This window comes from Triticum aestivum, chromosome 3B (genome assembly GCF_018294505.1).
Source record: "Triticum aestivum cultivar Chinese Spring chromosome 3B, IWGSC CS RefSeq v2.1, whole genome shotgun sequence".
NCBI classification, from domain to species: Eukaryota; Viridiplantae; Streptophyta; class Magnoliopsida; order Poales; family Poaceae; genus Triticum; species Triticum aestivum.
The window spans coordinates 588586825-588607482 of record NC_057801.1 but is presented as its reverse complement, the minus strand read 5'-3'; positions in this window follow the sequence as shown (position 1 = coordinate 588607482).

Genomic DNA, 20658 nt, shown 5'->3' with positions numbered 1-20658 from the left:
TGAAATTAGGAGCAAATTTTGAAAATGAGAACTTTCCGTAAAATTCTGAATAAACATTTGAAATTCTCAAGAAAAGTAAAAAAACGAAAGAGCAAAGGAAAAAAAGAAAACAAAAAAAGAAAATTAAAACGAAAAAGGAAAAGAAACAGTAAAAGAAAAAAAATGGTAAAAGGGAGAATAGAAAAACCGGTTCAGAAACTTTCTAGAAGGTTCCCAAAACCAGAAAAAACCGGCTAGGAACCAGCTAGAAGATTCCCAAAACCGGATTCGCTTTAACGTTTGAACGGGCCGGCCCATCCTAACGCTCGTCGATCTGCGTGTGTGCGTCCGGTCGACTAGTGCTTGCCGCAAAGAGCGGCAAATAGGAATTTCCCAGCTATACGTCGCTTATAGCGAGATGTATCGAGCTATCGCGTACAACCTTGCTCAATCATTTGTGTGGGTGGACCGGCCCAACACTGTAATACCCTTTTTTTTAGATCACCATGATGGAATTTTATTAAACATTCGGCGATACAACTTCTGATTGCGCTTGGGCACCAAGAAAGCAGGTATTACATCAAAAATAGCGTTCGCAGACGCCAAGTTCAGTGCTTCCTTTGCACAAAGATGAGCTGCAAAATTCGCACTTCTAGGAATAAAAACAAGCGAAAATCCCTGAAAATTTGAGAGATATGATTTCATCTCTCTTGGGCTACACCCGATCGGTCTTCCACCACCCCCCCAAGCCGTTGCCACCATCTGGCTATCAGTCTCAAGCACTATTTTCTGTGACCACCCTCCATAGCTGCTTGAACACCAACTCTGTAGGCTAGGGCTTCGATGATGAACGGGTCTGAAATGACCTCGTACTGCTTCGCCTGCGCTGCGACAAAATTACCCAGGTGATCTCGAAGCGATACAGTTGCTCGCTCACGTCCATCTTGCTTGTCCGCTTGCTTTTAGCGGCAAATGAGAGAGCAACTAACTGGAGATTATCCTTAGAGCACGTCCAGTGATGTGTGCAGACACTATCACATGTCGCTTGTTGGGCTCTCTCTACGGATTTCTTTTTTTAATTATTTTTATGAGTTTTTTGGGTTTAGATGGATTATTAGGGGGTTTTCGATTTTCTTCAAGTTTTCCCTAGGTCCTGGTGTCGGGGGTTTGGTGCGACATATGCCAAAGGATGGCTAATCATGGTGGGAGCTAGTAAAACATCGTCGGTGCCTGGAAATGGGATAAGGCGTAAACATTCACGTTGACGCATCTTACCCAGGTTCGGGGCTCTCCTAGGAGATAACACCCCTAGTCCTTCTCTGCGGGGTCTTCGCATGATCACTAGATCAACAAGTAGCTACAAGCTTGCTCCTTGAGCTGTTCGGCTAGAGGAGGAAGAAGGGCTAGGCTAGCTCTATTCCTCTCTCTATGTGTGTGTATTATCTAAGAGGCTGAACCCTTTGCATGGGTGCCCTGGGGGGTTTATATAGGCCTACCCTCCAGGGGTACAATGGTAATCTGACCGGGTGTAGGCCCGGGCCATCAGTGTCTATGGTCGCTGGCTTCTCCGTCGACTGTTGGGGCCCGCCGCTTGGTGGGTCCTGCCGGCTGCCGGGCTCTCGGCCGATAGGTAAGGCCCGCCGCTTGTGGATCCTGTTGGCTGCTCGTCAATGTAGCCCTGCTTCTGATGACGAGGGCTTGGTCGGGGAAGCGTGGCTACAGTACCGCCGCCCGGTGGGCGTTTCACTGCTGCCACTCCCCATCTTATCTGGTTAATGGCGCACAAACTTGAAGGGAAGGGGAGGGTCGGCTGCTGGGAGCCGGCCTCCCCTATGCCGACTGGTCATGGCCTGCCGTCTTGTGGCATCTCACAGAGAAGTAGGGTCTGCCGCCTGCGGGCCGTACCGATAGCCCGTCGTGGGAGTATGGCTGCCTCTGCTACGGGTGATGTCATGGGAAGCGTGGCAATAGTGGCGCGCCGGGCTAGGGATGGCCGCCCGGTACGCTGCACTGTGGCCACGTCCGCCCCTGGATTCGAGGGTGGCAGGCTATACTGTAGCCATGCCCCGTCTCGTCGTTGTTATGTGGGTGCAAACTTTGAGGATGCGAGGGTGGGACGCCTACTAGGAGTTGGCCGCTCTAGCGGCCGCCTACTAGGAGTCGGCTCGCGTCGGGGCCGCTCTTTAGGCCTTGTCGTCTTCCTGCAGCCGGCCATTTGGACCAGCCGGCCATAAGAAGGCGGTCCCTTGTCTTTGATGCCTGAGGGGCACAACCGGCCCCGATGTCTTGAAATATCATGGGGAGCAGATGGCGCTACCCGTGATCATTTACTCCGACAGTAGTCCTCGAAGCTGGTGGGGCATCGCGGTTGAGAGGGCGACAGGCCTCAGCAGCTTCCTACTTCGAAGAGCCGACAGCTAGGAGTCGGCCGTGACTAAGCATGCCATCTGGTGAATTCGAAATGCGAAGGCGGGAGATAGGTGGCACATTTGTCGGGCGCCGAGCCAGCCGCCCGCTGACCGCGGGCCATGCGATGCTAGCCGGCCAGACCAGCCTGCCAGCCCACACGCACGACGGGACGTCACCGCAGGCTGGGGCCCGCCACTACCAGGCCTCGGCACGCGGGCGGATCCGCTATGGCCGAGGCAGACGGTTGGCGTTCCAGGGCACAGTAAATGCGCATCGTTGCTACACGGTAAACGCAGGGTCGTGGGGTCATGGGCGCAGTTAATCCCACGATCCCCACGCCCCGCCCCCTTGGCTCCGCCGCCCGGGGCTATAAGTAGGGGGAGGAGGGGAGTGGCAGACGCACGCGCGCCCTCCTCTCCCTTCGCCATCCATCTCCTCCTCTCTGCTGCCGCCGCAGTTCGCCGCCGCCGATTCCATCCGCCCCGCGGCGCCGCTGCTCCATCATGGGCTTGCGCACTCGTCGTCGTGTTGTGCTTCCGTCGAGCTCCAAGTGCTCATGGCGCGCGAGCGGGCAAGCTCCAGGGCTTGGGATGGCTCCAACGTCCACGAGGATCACCTCGCCTTCCTCCGCCAAACATGGCGGCTGCCCGGCGAGGGCTACGTAGAGGTACACCTGCCGCCCAAGAGGGAGATCTCGCCGGCGCCGGAGGAAGGCGAATGCGTCATCTTCCGGTCGCATTTCCTTTGCGGCTTCGGCTTGCCGGCGAGCGGCTTCCTCCGCTCCTTCCTCCAACTCTATCGACTCCAGCCACACCACCTCACGCCGAACACGGTGGTGCTGATGTCCGCCTTCGTGACTCTCTGCAAGGGTTACCTCGGCATCCTCCCCATCCTCGAGCTCTGGGGGGAGTTCTACACCAAACTCGGCACTGCCGCCGAGGGGAAGGTGGCTCAGTGCGGAGCCTTCGTCGCGGTGCATCGTCCAGATGCTGAGAACTGCTTCCCGGCCATCAGCTTGACACAGTCGGTCAAGCTATGGCAAAAATCTTACTTTTACATCAAGAATGTCCACCCGGTGGCGGACTTTGTCAGCCTGCCGGCTTATGTAACCGGCCCGCCGGCTGAGCCTCGCACCAACTGGGCGTTTCGACAGAAGACGTTGTCGGCCACCTCCTCCGCCGCCATCGCGCGGCTTAAGGTGATGACGGAAGTAGAAGGCCTCAAGGGGTCGGATCTGCTGACCGCCTTCGTGGTGCACCGGGTGTCGGTGTCAAAACCGGCGGATCTCGGGTAGGTGGTCCCGGTCTGTGCGTCTTAGGCTGATGGTAACAGGAAGCAAGGGACACAATGTTTACCCAGGTTCGGGCCCTCTCGATGGAGGTAAAACCCTACTTCTTGCTTGATTAATATTGAAGATATGAGTAGTACAAGAGTAGATCTACCACGAGATCGTAGAGGCTAAACCCTAAGAGCTAGCCTATGATGGTATGATTGTAATTGTGATCGGCCTTCTAAGGACCAACCTCTCCGGTTTATATAGACACCGGAGAGGGCTAGGGTTTACATGGAGTCGGTTACAAGGAAGGAAACACAATACCCGGATCGCCAAGCTTGGCCCCCACGCAAAGGAGAGTCCCATCCGGACACGGGACGGAGTCTTGAGTCTTGTATCTTCACGCTTCAATAGTCCGGACGATGTATACAGTCCGGCTGCCCGGATACCCCCTAATCTAGGACTCCCTCAGTAGCCTATGAACCAGGCTTCAATGACGATGAGTCCGGCGCGCGGTCTTGTCTTTGGCATTGCAAGGCGGGTTCCTTCTCCGAATAATCCAAGGTAATTATCGAACATGTAGACCGTGTGCGGATCTGCAAAATGATCTTCACATACCATTGTATGGACCATAGCATAAATCCGTTCTGCTGGCAATCTTCGTATGTCGTGCCCTTGCATCATGGCCTGGTCCAACACGAACCGGCATTTCTTGCCCCACCTCGACTCACGTTGCGAGGCGGTTTTTTTGGCACGTCCTGTCAAAGCAGAGATCATGTTCCTCTTATTACGGGATCTTTCATCAATATGGGCGTGTGTGACCCCACAATGACCGTTGGTATGACTCCGTGTACTTTTGGATAAGTCTCAAGCGGTTGCGCTGAGGACTCTTGATATTCATCCCCTTTATAAAGGGGTCGAGGCCTATGCCTCTTTTCCTCCTCCCTTGCTCCTTCTCGCGCCTCGAGTTCTAACACCCAAGACCTAAGCTCCAACACCCCAGATCCTCCAATATGTCCGGATCCAACGCAAAAGGCCGGTGGGTGGCCTCCTCGATCCAAGAGGAAGACATAACGAAGCTTAGGGAGGTCGGATACCTGACCGCCGATATCCAACACAAGCTTCCTGCTCCAGGGCAGGTTATCCCTACACCAGAGCCCAATGAGAGCGTTGTGTTTGTCCCTCACTTCCTCCGAGGCCTGGGCCTCACCCTCGACCCCTTCGTGAGGGGGCTCATGTTCTACTATGGGTTGGATTTTCATGATCTGGCTCCAGACGCTATCCTCCATATCTCGTCGTTCATTATTGTGTGCGAGGCTTTTCTCCACGTCACCCCACACTTCGGCTTATGGCTTAAGACCTTCAATGTGAAGCTGAAGATGATCGAGGGGCGACATGCGGAGTGCGTAGGTGCCATAATAAGCAGGAACGCCGATGCCCCATGGCTAGAGGGCTCTTTCCCGGAAGTATCCGATGTATGGCAACGGAGGTGGTTTTATGTTACGGCTCCCAGAGGCATAAGGTGGGTAGCCTCCCCCGATTTCCGCTCAGGCCCTCCGTCACAGTTGGCATCTTGGACCGACGTAGGATAGAACTGGGGCCCGCTGGCGATGTACCAGTACTGCAGAATCGCATCCGGGAGCTTCTTGAGAGGGACATAAATCTTGTCAACGTAATTCAAGTGATGCTAATCCGACGGATGTTGCCGTGCAAACGTCGGCCTCTCCGGATGTGGGAGTTCAATCCGGAGGGTCCGCGGACTATTAAGCACTTCTTCGGCCTGAAGCTCGAAGGGATGTGTAAATTATTCTTCGGACCATAAGTAAAGTGCCCGGACACCACCGAGGATGCGGGCCTAAGCCGCAATCGCCTAGATGCCCAAGTAAGTAACCTTAAAGCCGGACACTTTGTTTATATTTGTCATAACCATTATTCTGAAAAACCCTCCGTGGCCAGGAATGGATCAACAAGGCGGAGAGAATCAGGTGTCTGGCGCCACTTCCTGAAGGCTCGCCTGGTCCAACCGTTGCCAAGATGCTTGGTCAGGTGCTCAGCAAAATCCCCTCAGGGAAAGGTGAAGGAAAGGGTAGTGAAGCCGAACTTCACACACTATGCATCCAAACCGGGGGAATGGTTACCTCCCCTGAGGAGGATAGTCGGGAAGGGGAGGCTAAAGCCTCCTCACCGCACGGGAGGAAGAGGGCCGCCTCTGAAGACTTGGAGACGGAGATGCCCAAGCAAGGGAAGAAGGTATCACCAGGGGGCTCTGCCGCAACGGGCACCCTCACCGCGTCGTGCCCACCAACGGGCCAACCCTCGACCGAGCTGTAAGTTAATCACTATTCTGAGGGTACCGCGTTTCTCCAAGATCAATAACCATGATTCGTCTTTTGCAGTCCGGCTAGCAGCTCTCCTCAACAGAGTTCGTCTTTGGGGGATCTTCCTCCGGAGATGATGGAGAGCAAGACCCCACCCACCTCTCCGCCTCATGAAGCGGGCAACATTGAGGTGTCGTCACAGAGGAGTTCGGATTTGCCGAAGCCGGAGGCCAATAGTCAGTCGCCCTGAGCCTGGAGCATTTGGCTCCCACGGGGGGCGATGAGAAGGGTCCGACACAGTTCGATGCCCGGCCAGACGTACTGACAGGTCTTCTGGAGTGAGCTGCGCTCTCAGCGGAGCACCGCTTATTAATGAGCGCGGTGCTTAAGAAGATTTCATCCACTACAAGCGGTTTGAATGAGGCATTTACGAGCCTGCTCAGAGGCTTTGAGGTATGTAGTAAAAAATGCACTATTTTTTGGCTATGAGGCACGCGCTAGGTGTGCTCCATATGGAGAGTAGCCCCTGAGACTCTGGTTGTCCGCCATAGGCGGAAAACGGGGGATCATATAGTAATGGCTGTGCTGTACATGTGCGCAGCTATCTAAGGATCCGGCGGCCAACTAGTCTGTGGAAATTGCCGAACTAAGGAGGCAGATCGGATCTATCAATGCCGATATCACGCTGGCGAACAAATAGCTGGATGAGTCACAGGGTATGTGCTCTGCTTCCCTTATTATGTTGTATAGGAAAATGTGAGAGGGGCATAATATTAATGCAATGTGTTTGTACTACAGATGGTGCTGCTGCTGTGGAGGCCCTGAGGGCGGAACTTGCTCAGGCCAAGGAACAAGCTCGGGCTAGCAATGCGGCTGCCCTAAAGGCGGTCGAAGAATTGAGAGCCGAACAGGCTGCTTATCGCCGAAGCGAGGAAAAGATAGCCGAAATGGTTGTGGATTTAAAAAATGCCGCCGACCGATATGTACTCCTTGAAAAGGAGAATAAGGCTAGCTCGGCCGAGTTAGACACGGCACGTAATGCCACCAAGGAGATGCGGACCGAGATCCGGGGTATGCGGGAGGAGCTCCAACAGGCTGACAAAATCGTGGCTGGGGGCTCCTACTTACTGCAGACGAAGTTTTTGAATCCGAAGTATGCTTCCCTGGATGGACGCTGGAGTCCGGCCGACGCATATGTGGACTTGGTGAATAGTACGGCTGACGCTGCCAAGTTCTTCGAGGATCAAGGTGATAAGGAAGTGGAGAAGCTTTTCTGGTCACAATTCAATGCTCCCACTCGCCTGCTGCCGTTAAATGAGAAGATGGCTTCTGTGGTGGAGCTTCACAGGCTGTCCGGGCTTGCAATGCGGTCTGTAATAGACCATCTTTGGCCGAAGGGGCCTAAGCCGGACAACTTCTTTGGTTTGGTGCAACAATTCCTTGGGGCCGTGCCTCCGATCGATGCCATGAGGAGGTCGGCGTGCATAGAGGGTGCACGAATGGCTCTTGCCCGCGTTAAAGCCTATTGGACGGATATGGAGGCCACCATTGTAGCGACCCAGGATCCGACGAGGGGCCAATATCTAGCCGAGCACTACTTGGTGCAGGTCACAGAAGGTGCCCTGCTAATAGAGGCGCAGTGCTCGAAGAATGTCTTGTTCGAGTGGTAAATCGAATCATTGTAAAACAATGTTTATTTTGATTATGAGGCTATATTTATAGTTTTTGCCTGAAAAGATGATTGTGTCCCCTGTGCGACCGTTTTTATATATGCATATAAGTAATCCGAAAGTTAGCAGTCGTTGGATTCAGCCCCCACGCATACAATGCGGGGGTGTTCGCGAAAAATATGCTTAATCACACTTGATCCAACGTCTTGGTCCATTAAGGAGGTGATCGCACGTCGAACTAGGTAACCGGACTATATAGCTATAACACTTTCGCTTAGCCATGGGAGTCTACAGGTGGGGCTACTGTGTAGCCCCTGGTACCTTCGCGTGCATCCGAATACGAGCGCGTATGTACATGGCCGGGAAACGGCCCTTCGTTAATGCGGAGGAATCCTAAAGATTCCGGTGAGTCTTCGAGTGGTTGAACAGTCTCTCGCTGCATCATGACAGTCAGTTTTCGGCTTTCTCTACTGAGGTGCTCATCCGGAATAACCAGGGCACAATCGCAGTAGTTCTCCTTTGGCCGCCTTAGCCGATAATAACGGAACGTAAGGCGGCAAACCCAGGAGCCATGCAAACCCAACATTTGACCAAAGACATGATTCGGAGTTGATGCATATAAGGCCAAACTCATGACGCCGAACACTCCCGAAGTATTCGGGCTTTATAACAGAAGATGGGCTCAAGAATGCCCATTCATTATGAACCCTGTGTTTCCAGGTACGTGCGCTAATCTGTCATGGCGAAATGCCAATAACGACAGTATCCTCTGTGGGTATGGAACCCATGGGATGGTTAAACAACAAGAGGCAATAGAAAAGGTTTACATAGGGGCTTAATCTAAAAAGAAACCTGTTGAACGGGGCCCTGCTGCACGTTTGCGCCTTTGTCTCCGTTGTGCCGTATCCTAGAAGGGTATCGCACGAACGTTGCCTGTGGAAAAAGGAAAACTCGTAGGAGAGTACAACGTAAGTATGCGATGGATAGTAAAAGTGTAAGATGTTGGCCTGCCAATAAGGTTGAGCCAGTGTGGGGCTGTATTAAATATTTATAGCCCCTGGTGTCCGCTATGGGATTACATATACGGTGCCCTGGTTTAATTTTATCCGGGCTACCGGACTCGTCTAACCGAGTATGTGGTCTTAATGACCAGTCATGTTTTCTGATATTGGAGGCCGCTTATAGTCCGGCCGCCAGGGCCGTCGTGTGTTCCTCTGCGCGTGAAGAGCGCTCTGTGATTCCGCTAATGGTGATGACGCCACGTGGACCGGGCATCTTGAGTGTAAGGTAGCCATAGTGCGGCAATGCGTTGAAGCGGGCGAAGGCCGTTCTTCCAAGCAGTGCATGATAGCCGCTTTGGAAGGGTGCAATGGTGAAGAGTAGTTCTTCGCTTCTGGAGTTGCCTAGGGAGCCAAATGTTACCTCCAGTACGATGGAGCCCCTGCCGTAGGCTTCAATGCCTGGTATCACCCCTTCAAAGGTGGTGTTGCTTTGGCTAATTCTGGATGGGTTTATCCTCATCCCGCGAACAGTGTCCTCGTATATTAGATTGAGACTGCTACCGCCGTCCATGAGGACACGGGTGAGACGGTATCTGTGGATTATTGGGTCAAGCACCAAGGCCTCTAATCCTCCGCGTCGAATACTAGTTCGGTCGTCCATGTGATCGAAGGTGATCGGATAAGACGTCCAATAGTTAGATGTGGGTACGATGGGCTCTATTTCGTGCGCATCTCTGAGCGCGCGTTCGTGCTCTATCATGGATGTGTGAGTCGCCTGGATCATGTTTACTGTTTTAACCTTTGGCAGGAATTTTTTCTGTCCCCCAGTGTTCGGCTGGCGAGGTTCATCCTCGTCTTCACTTGGGGTTTCCCTCCCCTTGTGTTCGGCTTTTAATTTGCCGGCCTGCTTGAAGACCCAACATTCTCTATGCGTGTGGTTCGCAGGTTTCTCCGGGGTGCCATGAATTTGGCACAGTCTGTCCAGGACTCTGTTCAGACCGGACGGTCCCTCTTTACTGCCTTTAAGTGGCTTCTTTTGCTGATCAGGTCGAGAGCCCCTGAATCCGGCATTGATCGTTGTGTTGTCCGGGTTCTCTTCCTTGTTTTGGCGTTTGTGTTTATTACGCCGTGGCTTCCCATTGCCATCCCTTATTTCGGATGTGCTGGGGTCGCTGGTGCCTTTACGGGCCAGCCAGCTATCTTCACCCGCGCAAAAATGGGTCATAAGGCTTGTTAAGGCTGCCATTGTCCTTGGATTTTCTTGGCCAAGGTGTCTGGCGAGCCATTCGTCGCGGATGCTGTGTTTGAATGCCGCTAAGGCTTCGACGTCCGCACAATTGACAATTTGATTCTTCTTAGTGAGGAATCTGTTCCAAAGCTTGCGCGCGGACTCTCTGGGCTGTTGGATTATGTGACTTAGATCATCCGCATCCGGAGGCCGGACATAAGTCCCTTGAAAATTGGCCCTGAAAGCGTCCTCGAGTTCCTCCCAACTCCCAATTGAGTTTTCGGGGAGGCTTTTCAACCAGTGTCGAGCTGGTCCCTTCAACTTGAGGGGAAGGTATTTGATGGCGTGGAGGTCATCCCCACGAGCCATGTGAATATGCAGGATAAAATCCTCGATCTAGACCCCTGGGTCTTTTGTTCCGTCGTATGCCTCTATGTTCAAAGGTTTGAAACCTTGTGGGAATTCATGGTCCAGTACTTCTTTGGTGAAGCACAGGGGGTGAGCAGCCCCTCTGTATCTGGACGCGCTGTGGCCTGCAGTTGGCTGTTGTTGTGTCCGGAGCTTATTCCGAACTGGTATTTGGTTTGTATGATTGTTCTGGTGACCATAGTCCCTCGCTGGGGTGTGTCCTTTAGATCCAGAGATGGACCTGGCCGCACCGGCTTGCTTATCCAGATGCTCACGTAGATCGTGCACGGCGTCAGTAGCCATTCTGTTGCGGTTGTGAAGCGGTACGTCTGGTCTCCTGGTCGTATTATTCCTTGGTGGAACGGCCTCGTTGTCGAATTCTGGCAGTAGCTTGCGTTTGGGATAGCTCTTTGTATGGCGATCATCGTCATATCTTTCTTCGGTGTCTAGCACTTTATTCCATATGCGATTGAGCGTTTCCTGTGAGGCTTTGAGCCGTTACTTCTGCTTCTTTAGACTTCTCACTGTGGCCATAAGCTCTCTGTGGAGGTTATCACGTTCCATGCGTTCTTCTAGAATGATGAATGCATCATCGTCCGAACTGTGTTCTTGTCCTGGGGCAGTCTGATGGACTCGTCCCTCTGGATCATTGTGATCGGGCATCTGCTCCGAACTCGGTTCGGCGTGACATGGCTCATCCTGCTCCATCGCTGGGTCCATGTGGTCGTTATTGCCTTCGGAGTTTGCTGGTATGTCGATCCTTCTTGCGCTCTTGTCACTATTTTTACTGTTGCTGGACTTTGAGCGGCGTCTGCGCCGCCGTTTTGGCTTTTGCCCGGGGGTTTTATCTTCCGGATTGTCGCCGTCGTCCTCCTTGGGCGTATCCACCATGTATATATCGTGTGACGAGGTGGCCGTCCACCGCCCTGCGAGCGGTGGCACCTGTACTTCTCCTGCATCATCGTCCATACCATCGATGTCTTCGGAGTCGAAGTCAAGCACGTCGGTTAAATCATCGACCGTGGCAATGAAGTGGGTGGTGGGTGGCCAGCGAATTCCTTCGCCGTCTGCTTCCCACTCAAGACGGACATAGTTCGGCCCAGAGCCTCCTGAAAAAGAGAGAGACTTTAATGAGTTCAGCATGTCGTCAAAGGGCGAGTGCTGGAAGATGTCCGCAGCGGTAAACTCCATTACCGGAGCCCAACCTGGCTCGGCTGGCTCGAGGGTGTGCGGACTAGAACCAACAACCGGATATGAGTCCGGGGGCCTGGGGTTACAGGCCCCCACAAAGGTGGGACCTGTGTTCGGCTCCTCCACCGATGAGTGTGCGGCCTGTGGGGCGGGGTCCACCCCTCCATCCTTAGGCAACACAACCTGCTCCGGATTTAGATCCGAGGCTACTGCGGGGGTGATATCCCGAGCTTCGTCCGACAGCAGGTCTAAGCCGTGCTCATCGTGACTGTTCGGTGCTCCAGGCGCTGGCCCAAATCCGTCGAAGACCAAGTCTCCGCGAATATCCGCTGTGTAGTTCAAGTTTCCGAACCTGACCTGGTGGCCAGGGGCGTGGCTATAGATCTGCTCCAGATGGCCAAGCGAATTGGCCCGCAGTGCGAAGCCGCCAAACACGAAGATCTGTCTGGGGAGAAGAGTCTCCCCCTGGACTGTGTTGTTGATGATTGAAGGCACCATCAAGCCTTGCAGCGATGACACAGAGGAACTCTCAATGAAAGCACCAATGTCGGTGTCAAAACCGGCGGATCTCGAGTAGGGGGTCCCGATCTGTGCGTCTTAGGCTGATGGTAACAGGAAGCAAGGGACACAATGTTTACCCAGGTTCGGGCCCTCTCTATGGAGGTAAAACCCTACTTCCTGCTTGATTAATATTGAAGATATGAGTAGTACAAGAGTAGATCTACCGCGAGATCGTAGAGGCTAAACCCTAAGAGCTAGCCTATGATGGTATGATTGTAATTGTGATCGGCCTTCTAAGGACCAACCTCTCCTGTTTATATAGACACCGGAGAGGGCTAGGGTTTACATGGAGTCGGTTACAAGGAAGGAAACACAATATCCGGATCGCCAAGCTTTCCCCCCACGCAAAGGAGAGTCCCATCCGGACACGGGACGGAGTCTTGAGTCTTGTATCTTCACGCTTCAATAGTCCTGACGATGTATACAGTCCGGCTGTCCGGATACCCCCTAATCCAGGACTCCCTCACCGGGTGCTCCCCCTTCAAGGCCGGCCTCACATGATCAGCCAGATGAGCGGGCATCGAGACCCGTGCTAGATGTGCACCAGGGAGATGTCGAGCGCGGAGGTGGCGCATCTGGTGAACTACATCTCAAACTGCAAACTCCCGGAGGCGGAGTGGCAGTTCGGCAACCAGCCGTATTCCCACGCACACCCGCTGCCTTGGTGAGTTGTCAACTCTTTCTTTTTTCTCTTTAGTTGTCGGCTTCTTCTTTGCTGCCTGACCAGTCGGTCATGATGCAGATCTTCACCACCCACTCGGCAGCCGACGCCCTGGAGCAAGGCCACGAGTATCTGCTCGACCGGTCGGTGAGTGACGCGGACAACCCCGGCTTGGGGGCGGCCACCCTGGAAGAAGACGACGCCACGGGTGGCGGTGGCGGAGCAGGCGGCTGATACGTGTCCGTCGTATCTATAATTTTTGATTGTTCCATGCCAATATTCTTCAACTTTCATATACTTTTGGCAACTTTTTATACTATTTTTGGGACTAACATATTGATCCAGTGCCCAGTGCTACTTCATGTTTGTTGCATGTTTTATGTTTCGCACAAACCCAAAATCAAACAGAATCCAAACGGGATAAAAATGGACGGAGAATTATTTTGGAATATTTGGGAATTTCCGGAGGAAGAATCAACGCGAAACGGTACTCGAGGTGGCCAGGAGATAGGTGGCGCGCCTGGCACTCTTCTGGGCCACCCGTAAGGCAGTTGACGCTCTTATTTTGCTGCAAGAAAGCTAATTTTACGAGAAAAATCTGGGCGAAATATTCACCCCAATCGGAGTTACATATCTCCGGATATAAAAGAAACGGTGAAGGGGAAGGATCTGGGAACGCAGAAACAGAGAGAGACAGAGAGACAGATCCAATCTCGGAGGGGCTCTCACCCCTCCCACGCCATAGGAGACAAGGACCAAAGGGGAAACCCTTCTCCCATCTAGGGAGGAGGTCAAGGAAGAAGAAGAAGAAGGGGGGCTCTCTCCCCCTTTGCTTCCGGTGGTGCCGAAACGCCGCCGGGGGCCATCATCATCACCGCGATCTGCACCAACACCTCCGCCATCTTCACCAACATCTCCATCACCTTCCCCCTCTATCTACAGCGGTCCACTCTCCCGCAACCCGCTGTACCCTCTACTTGAACATGGTGCTTTATGCTTCATATTATTATCCAATGATGTGTTGCCATCCTATGATGTCTGAGTAGATTTTCGTTGTCCTATTGGTGGTTGATGAATTGCTATGATTGATTTAATTTGCTTGTGGTTATGTTGCTGTCCTTTGGTTCCCATCATATGAGCGCGCGCATGGATCACACCATAGGGTTAGTTGTATGTTGATAGGACTATGTATTGGAGGTCTAGAGTGACAGAAGCTTCAACCTAGCATAGAAATTGATGCATACGGGATTGAAGGGGGACCAATATATCTTAATGTTATGGTTGGGTTTTACCTTAATGAACGTTAGTAGTTGCGGATGCTTGCTAATAGTTCCAATCATAAGTGCATAAAATTCCAAGTCAGGGATGACATGCTAGTAGTGGCCTCTCCCACATAAAACTTGCTATCGGTCTAGTAAAGTAGTCAATTGCTTAGGGACAATTCCACAACTCCTACCACCACTTTTCCACACTCGCTATATTTACTTTATTATTTATTTATCTAAACATCCCCTACTTTTTATTTACATGTTCTTTATCATCTTGCAAACCTATCCTATCACACCTACAAAGTACCTCTAGTTTCATACTTGTTCTAGGTAAAGCGAATGTCAAGCGTGCGTAGAGTCATATCAGTGGCAGATAGGACTTGAGAGAGTATTTGTTCTACCTTTAGCTCCTCATTGGGTTCGACACTCTTACTTATCAAAAGAGGCTACAACTATCACGTATACTTGCTAGTCATCAAGACCTTTTTCTGGCACCGTTGCCGGGGAGTCATAGCGTGGGGTGAATATTCTCGTGTGTGCTTGTTTGCTTTATCACTAAGTAATTTTTATTTGCTGTTCTAAGTTGTTCTCTATCTTTAGTTATGGATATGGAACACGAAATACCAAAAAATTAGGTGTAGATGCTACTCATAGAGATGGGGAACCTCCTAAAACCCTCGATGCTCGTTATGAGAAAGAAATTATGTACTACTTTAATAATCCTGAGAAAACCCCATTCAACTTTGTTATGGGAGACATGTTGGATCAACATGAATACTTTAGGGATTATCGCTTGACAAAAAAAGGGAAATTATTATGGGATCAAATTTCTATGTTGCGTTGGTATGCTCGTCAACTATGCGTGATACATGATTATACTTGTTTCTCTAGGATGAAGGCTCCACAGCTTCCCTTTTCATGCAAATTCAATGATAATGAAACCTTAGCTTCTTATGCTAATGGTAGATATGATTACTATGATGTGGAACAAATAGAAGAATTTGTTGCTTTTATGGGTGCTTATGAGATTGAATCTATGTTTAAAGCGTTTGACGATTTTGATGATTCAGTTTATAGACCAGAAAATCTTGTTATACTTAGATATTGCTATGAAAATTATGAATACAATTACAATATTAATGTGTTTATTGAGAAAGTCTCCGTTGTCCAAGAAGAGACTAATATTTTGCAGGAAGCTATGGAAGAAGAAATTGATGAAACTGTGAGCTCATTGGATGAAAAAGATGATGAGGAGAGCGAAGAACAAAAGGAGGAAGAGTGGATTGATCACCCGTGCCCACCTTCTAATGAGAGTAACTCTTCAACTCATACATTGTTTAATTCCCATTCGTTCTTACCGAGGGATGATTGCTATGAGCCCGTTCATTCTCTTGAAATATCCCTTTTTGATGATGCTTGCTATGCTTGTGGCCAAGATGCCAATATGAATTATGCTTATGGAGATGAACTTGCTATAGTTCCTTATGTTAAACATGAAATTGTTGCTATTTCACCCACGCATGATAGTCCTATTATCTTTTTGAATTCTCCCGACTACACTATATCGGAGAAGTTTGTGCTTATTAAGGATTATATTGATGGGTTGCCTTTTACCATTGCACATGATGATTTTGATAGATGTAATGTGCATGTGCTTGCTGCTCCTACTTGCAATTATTATGAGATAGGAACTACATCTCCGCCTCTTTATGTTTCCAATATGATAAAATTGCAAGAATCTGCTTATACTATGCATTGGCCTTTACTATGTGTGCATGAATTATTCTTTTATGACATGTCGATGCATAGGAAGAGAGTTAGACTTCGTCATTGCTTGATATATGTTACTTTGTGCTCACTACTAAATTACAAATCATTTTTAATTAAAATTGGCTCTGATATACCTTGGGATCCGGGTGGATTCATTACTTGAGCACTATATGCCTAGCTTAATGGCTTTAAAGAAAGCGCTGCCAGGGAGACAACCCGGAAGTTTTAGAGAGTCATTTATTTCTTTTGAGTGCTTTCATATAGTTTAAAAACAAAAAAATAAAGAGGGGAACCTAAAAACTTTTCAAAAAGGAAAGTGAAAGTGAGAGAGACAAGCATTGTTGAAGTGGGAGCTAGCCTTGAACTTTGTTCATGCTCACGGAAACTTTGCGAATCTTAATTACAGAAACTTTTCATCAAAAATAATTATCCCCTTGTACAATTCCATTGTATTATAAAAATAATGTGCCAAGGTTTGCCTTTAGGATGTTTACAATGCTTGTTGGTTTTTACGGTGCAGGACAGAAACTTTGGCTGTAGCGCGCGATTTTACATTTTTAATTGGAGCGTCAAACGGTTATGATTCTTTTTGAACTGTCTTGATGTACAACTTATTTATTTTTCCTAATTTTGGTAGAATTGTTGGGGTACCAGAAGTATGGTGAATGTTCAGATTGCTACAGACTGTTCTGTTTTTGACAGATTCTGTTTTTGATGCATAGTTTGCTTGTTTTGATGAAACTATCAATTTATATTAGTGGATTAAGCCATGAAAAAGTTATATTACAGTAGATACATTGCAAAAATGAAATATGAATTGGTTTGCAACAGTACTTAGAGTAGTGATTTGCTTTATTATACTAACGGATCTTACCGAGTTTTCTGTTGAAGTTTTGTGTGGATGAAGTGTCTAATCGAGGATGTCTCGATATGAGAAAAAGGAAGAGAGGCAAGAGCTCAAGCTTGGGGATGCCAAAGGCACCCCAAGTAAATATTCAAGGAGACTCAAGCTTCTAAGCTTGGGGATGCCCCGTAAGGCATCCCCTCTTTCTTCAACAAGTATCGGTATGTTTTCTTATTCGTTTTGTTCATGCGACATTTGCAAGTCTTGGAGCGTCCTTTGCATTTAGTTTTCAATTTTCTTTTATGCACCATGCTGGTATGAGATAGTCCTTGGTTGATTTATAGAATTCTCATTGCACTTCACTTATATCTTTTGAGTATGGCTTTATAGAATGCTTCATGTGCTTCACTTATATCATTTGAAGTTTGGATTGCATGTTTCTCTTCACATGGAAAACCGCCATTTGTAGAATGCTCTGTTGCTTCACTTATATTTGTTAGAGCGTGGGCATATATTTTGTAGAAAGAATTAAACTCTCTTGCTTCACTTATATCTATTTAGAGAGATGACAGGAATTGGTCATTCACATGGTTAGTCATAAAATCCTATATGAACTTGTAGATCACTGAATATGATATGTTTGATTCCTTGCAATAGTTTTGTGATATAGAGGTGGTGATATTAGAGTCGTGCTAGTTGAGTAATTGTGAAATTGAGAAATACTTGTGTTGAGGTTTGCAAGTCCCGTAGCATGCACGTATGGTGAACTGTTATGTAACGAAGTTGGAGCATGAGGTGTTTCTTGATTGTCTTCCTTATGAGTGTTAGTCAGGGATGAGTGATGGTCTTTTCCTACCAATCTATCCCTCTAGGGGCATGCGTAGTAGTACGTTGCTTCGAGGGCTAAGTAGACTTTTGCAATAAGTATATGAGTTCTTTATGACTAATGCGAGTCCATGGATATACCCACACTCACCCTTCCACTTTGCTAGCCTCTTTATACCGTGCAATTTTCGCCGGTATCATGCACCCATTATTTACCTTCCTCAAAATAGCCACCATACCTACCTATTATGGCATTTCCATAGCCATTCCGAGATATATTGCCATGCAACTTCCATCATCATCATATACATGACGAGCATTCATTGTCATATTGCTTTGCATGATCGTAAGATAGCTAGCATGATGTTTTCATGGCTTGTCCGTTTTTTGATGTCATTGCTATGCTAGATCATTGCACATCCCGGTACAACGCCGGAGGCATTCATATAGAGTCATGTCTTTGTTCTAGTATCGAGTTGTAATATTGAGTTGTAAGTAAATAAAAGTGTGATGATCACCATTATTAGAGCATTGCCCCAGTGAGGAAAGGATGATGGAGACTATGATTCCCCCACAAGTCGGGATGAGACTTCGGACTTTATGAAAAATAAAAGAGGCCAAAGAAGCCCAAATAAAAAAAAGAGGCCAAATAAGCCCACCCAAAAAAATATATAATAAAAAATAAAAATAAAAATAAAGAAGAAAAAAAATGAGAGAAAAAGAGAGAAGGGGCAATGTTACTATCCTTTTACCACACTTGTGCTTCAGAGTAGCACCATGTTCTTCATAGAGAGAGTCTCTTGTGTTTTCACTTTCATATACTAGTGGGACTTTTTCACTATACAACTTGGCTTGTATATTCCAATGATGGGCTTCCTTAAAATGCCCTAGGTTCGTGAGCAAGCAAGTTGGATGCACACCCACTTAGTTTCTTTTGTAGAGCTTTCATATATTTATAGCTCTTGTGCATCCTTTGCATGGCAATCCCTACTCACTCACATTGATATCTATTGATGGGCATCTACATAGCCCATTGATACGCCTAGTTGATGTGAGACTATCTTCTCCCTTTTTGTCCTCACAACCACCACCATATACCACCATAGTGCTATATCCATGGCTTGCGCTCATGTATTGCGTAAGAGTTGAAAAAGCTAAAGCGCGTTAAAAAGTATGAACCAATTGCTCGGCTCATCATCGGGGTTGTGCATGATTTGAATGCTTTGTGTGATGAAGATGGAGCATAGCCAGACTATATGATTTTGTAGGGATGAGCTTTCTTTGGCTATGTTATTTAGATAAGACATAATTGCTTGGTTGGTATGCTTGAAGTATTATTGTTTTTATGTCAAATGATAGACTATTGCTTTGAATCACTCGTGTCTTAATATTCATGCCATGATTAGACATATGATCAAGATTATGCTAGGTAGCATTCCACATCAAAAATTATCTTTTTTATCATTTACCTACTCGAGGACGAGCAGGAATTAAGCTTGGGGATGATGATACGTCTCTGTCGTATCTATAATTTTTGATTGTTCCACGCCAATATTCTTCAACTTTCATATACTTTTGGCAACTTTTTATACTACTTTTGGGACTAATATATTGATCCAGTGCCCAGTGCCAGTTCCTGTTTGTTGCATGTTTTATGTTTCGCAAAAACCCAATATCAAACAGAATCCAAACGGGATAAAAACTGACGGAGAACTATTTTGGAATATTTGGGATTTTCCGGAGGAAGAATCAACGCGAAACGGTGCCCGAGGTGGCCAGGAGATAGGGGGCGCGCCCACCCCCTGGGCACGCCTGGCACTCTCCTGGGCCACCCGTAAAGCGGTTGACACTCTTCTTTTGCCGCAAGAAAGCTAATTTTACGAGAAAAATCTGGGCATAATATTCACCCCAATCGGAGTTACAGATCTCCGGATATAAAAGAAACGGTGAAGGGGAAGGATCTGGGAACGCAGAAACAGAGAGAGACAGAGAGACAGATCCAATCTCGGAGGGGCTCTCGCCCCTCCCATGCCATGGGAGCCAAGGACCAGAGGGGAAACCCTTCTCCCATCTAGGGAAGAGGTCAAGGAAGAAGAAGAAGAAGGGGGGCCCTCTCCCCCTTTGCTTCCGGTGGCGCCGGAACGCCGCCGGGGGCCATCATCATCACCGCGATCTTCACCAACACCTCCGCCATCTTCACCAACATCTCCATCACCTTCCCCCCTCTATCTACAGCAGTCCACTCTCCCACAACCCGCTGTACCCTCTACTTGAACTTGGTGCTTTATGCTTCATATTATTATCCAGTGATGTGTTGCCATCCTATGATGTCTGAGTAGATTTTTGTTGTCCTATTGGTGGTTGATGAATTGCTATGATTGATTTAATTTGCTTGTGGTTATGTTGCTGTCCTTTGGTGCCCATCATATGAGCGCGCGCATGGATCACACCATAGGGTTAGTTGTATGTTGATAGGACTATGTATTGGAGGGCTAGAGTTACAGAAGCTTCAACCTAGCATAGAAATTGATGCATACGGGATTGAAGGGGGACCAATATATCTTAATGCTATGGTTGGGTTTTACCTTAATGCACGTTAGTAGTTGCGGATGCTTGCTAATAGTTCCAATCATAAGTGCATAGAATTCCAAGTCAGGGATGACATGCTAGTAGTGGCCTCTCCCACATAAAACTTGCTATCGGTCTAGTAAAGTAGTCAATTGCTTAGGGACAATTCCACAACTCCTACCACCACTTTTCCACACTCACTATATTTACTTTATTGTTTATTTATCTAAATAGCCCCTACTTTTTATTTACGTGTTCTTTATTATCTTGCAAACCTATCCTATCACACCTACAAAGTACCTCTAGTTTCATACTTGTTCTAGGTAAAGCGAACGTCAAGCGTGCGTAGAGTCGTATCAGTGGCAGATAGGACTTGAGAGAGTATTTGTTCTACCTTTAGCTCCTCATTGGGTTCGACACTCTTACTTATCGAAAGAGGCTACAACTATCCCGTATACTTGCGGGTCATCAGCGGCTCTGGAGGTGGAGGCGGCCTCGACAATTGGCCGGACGATGATGAGGAGGAGAACACGCCGTGCTGTCCACCGGTTGCCGAGCATGCAGGCGCGAGCTCATCAGCAGCGCCGACTGCCCCAGGCGGCACACCGAAGCGCCGAGCCGGCTCGTTGCTGTATGGCAGCCAGCCAAAGAAATCCAAGAGCTCGGCGGTGGCAACCAAGCGGG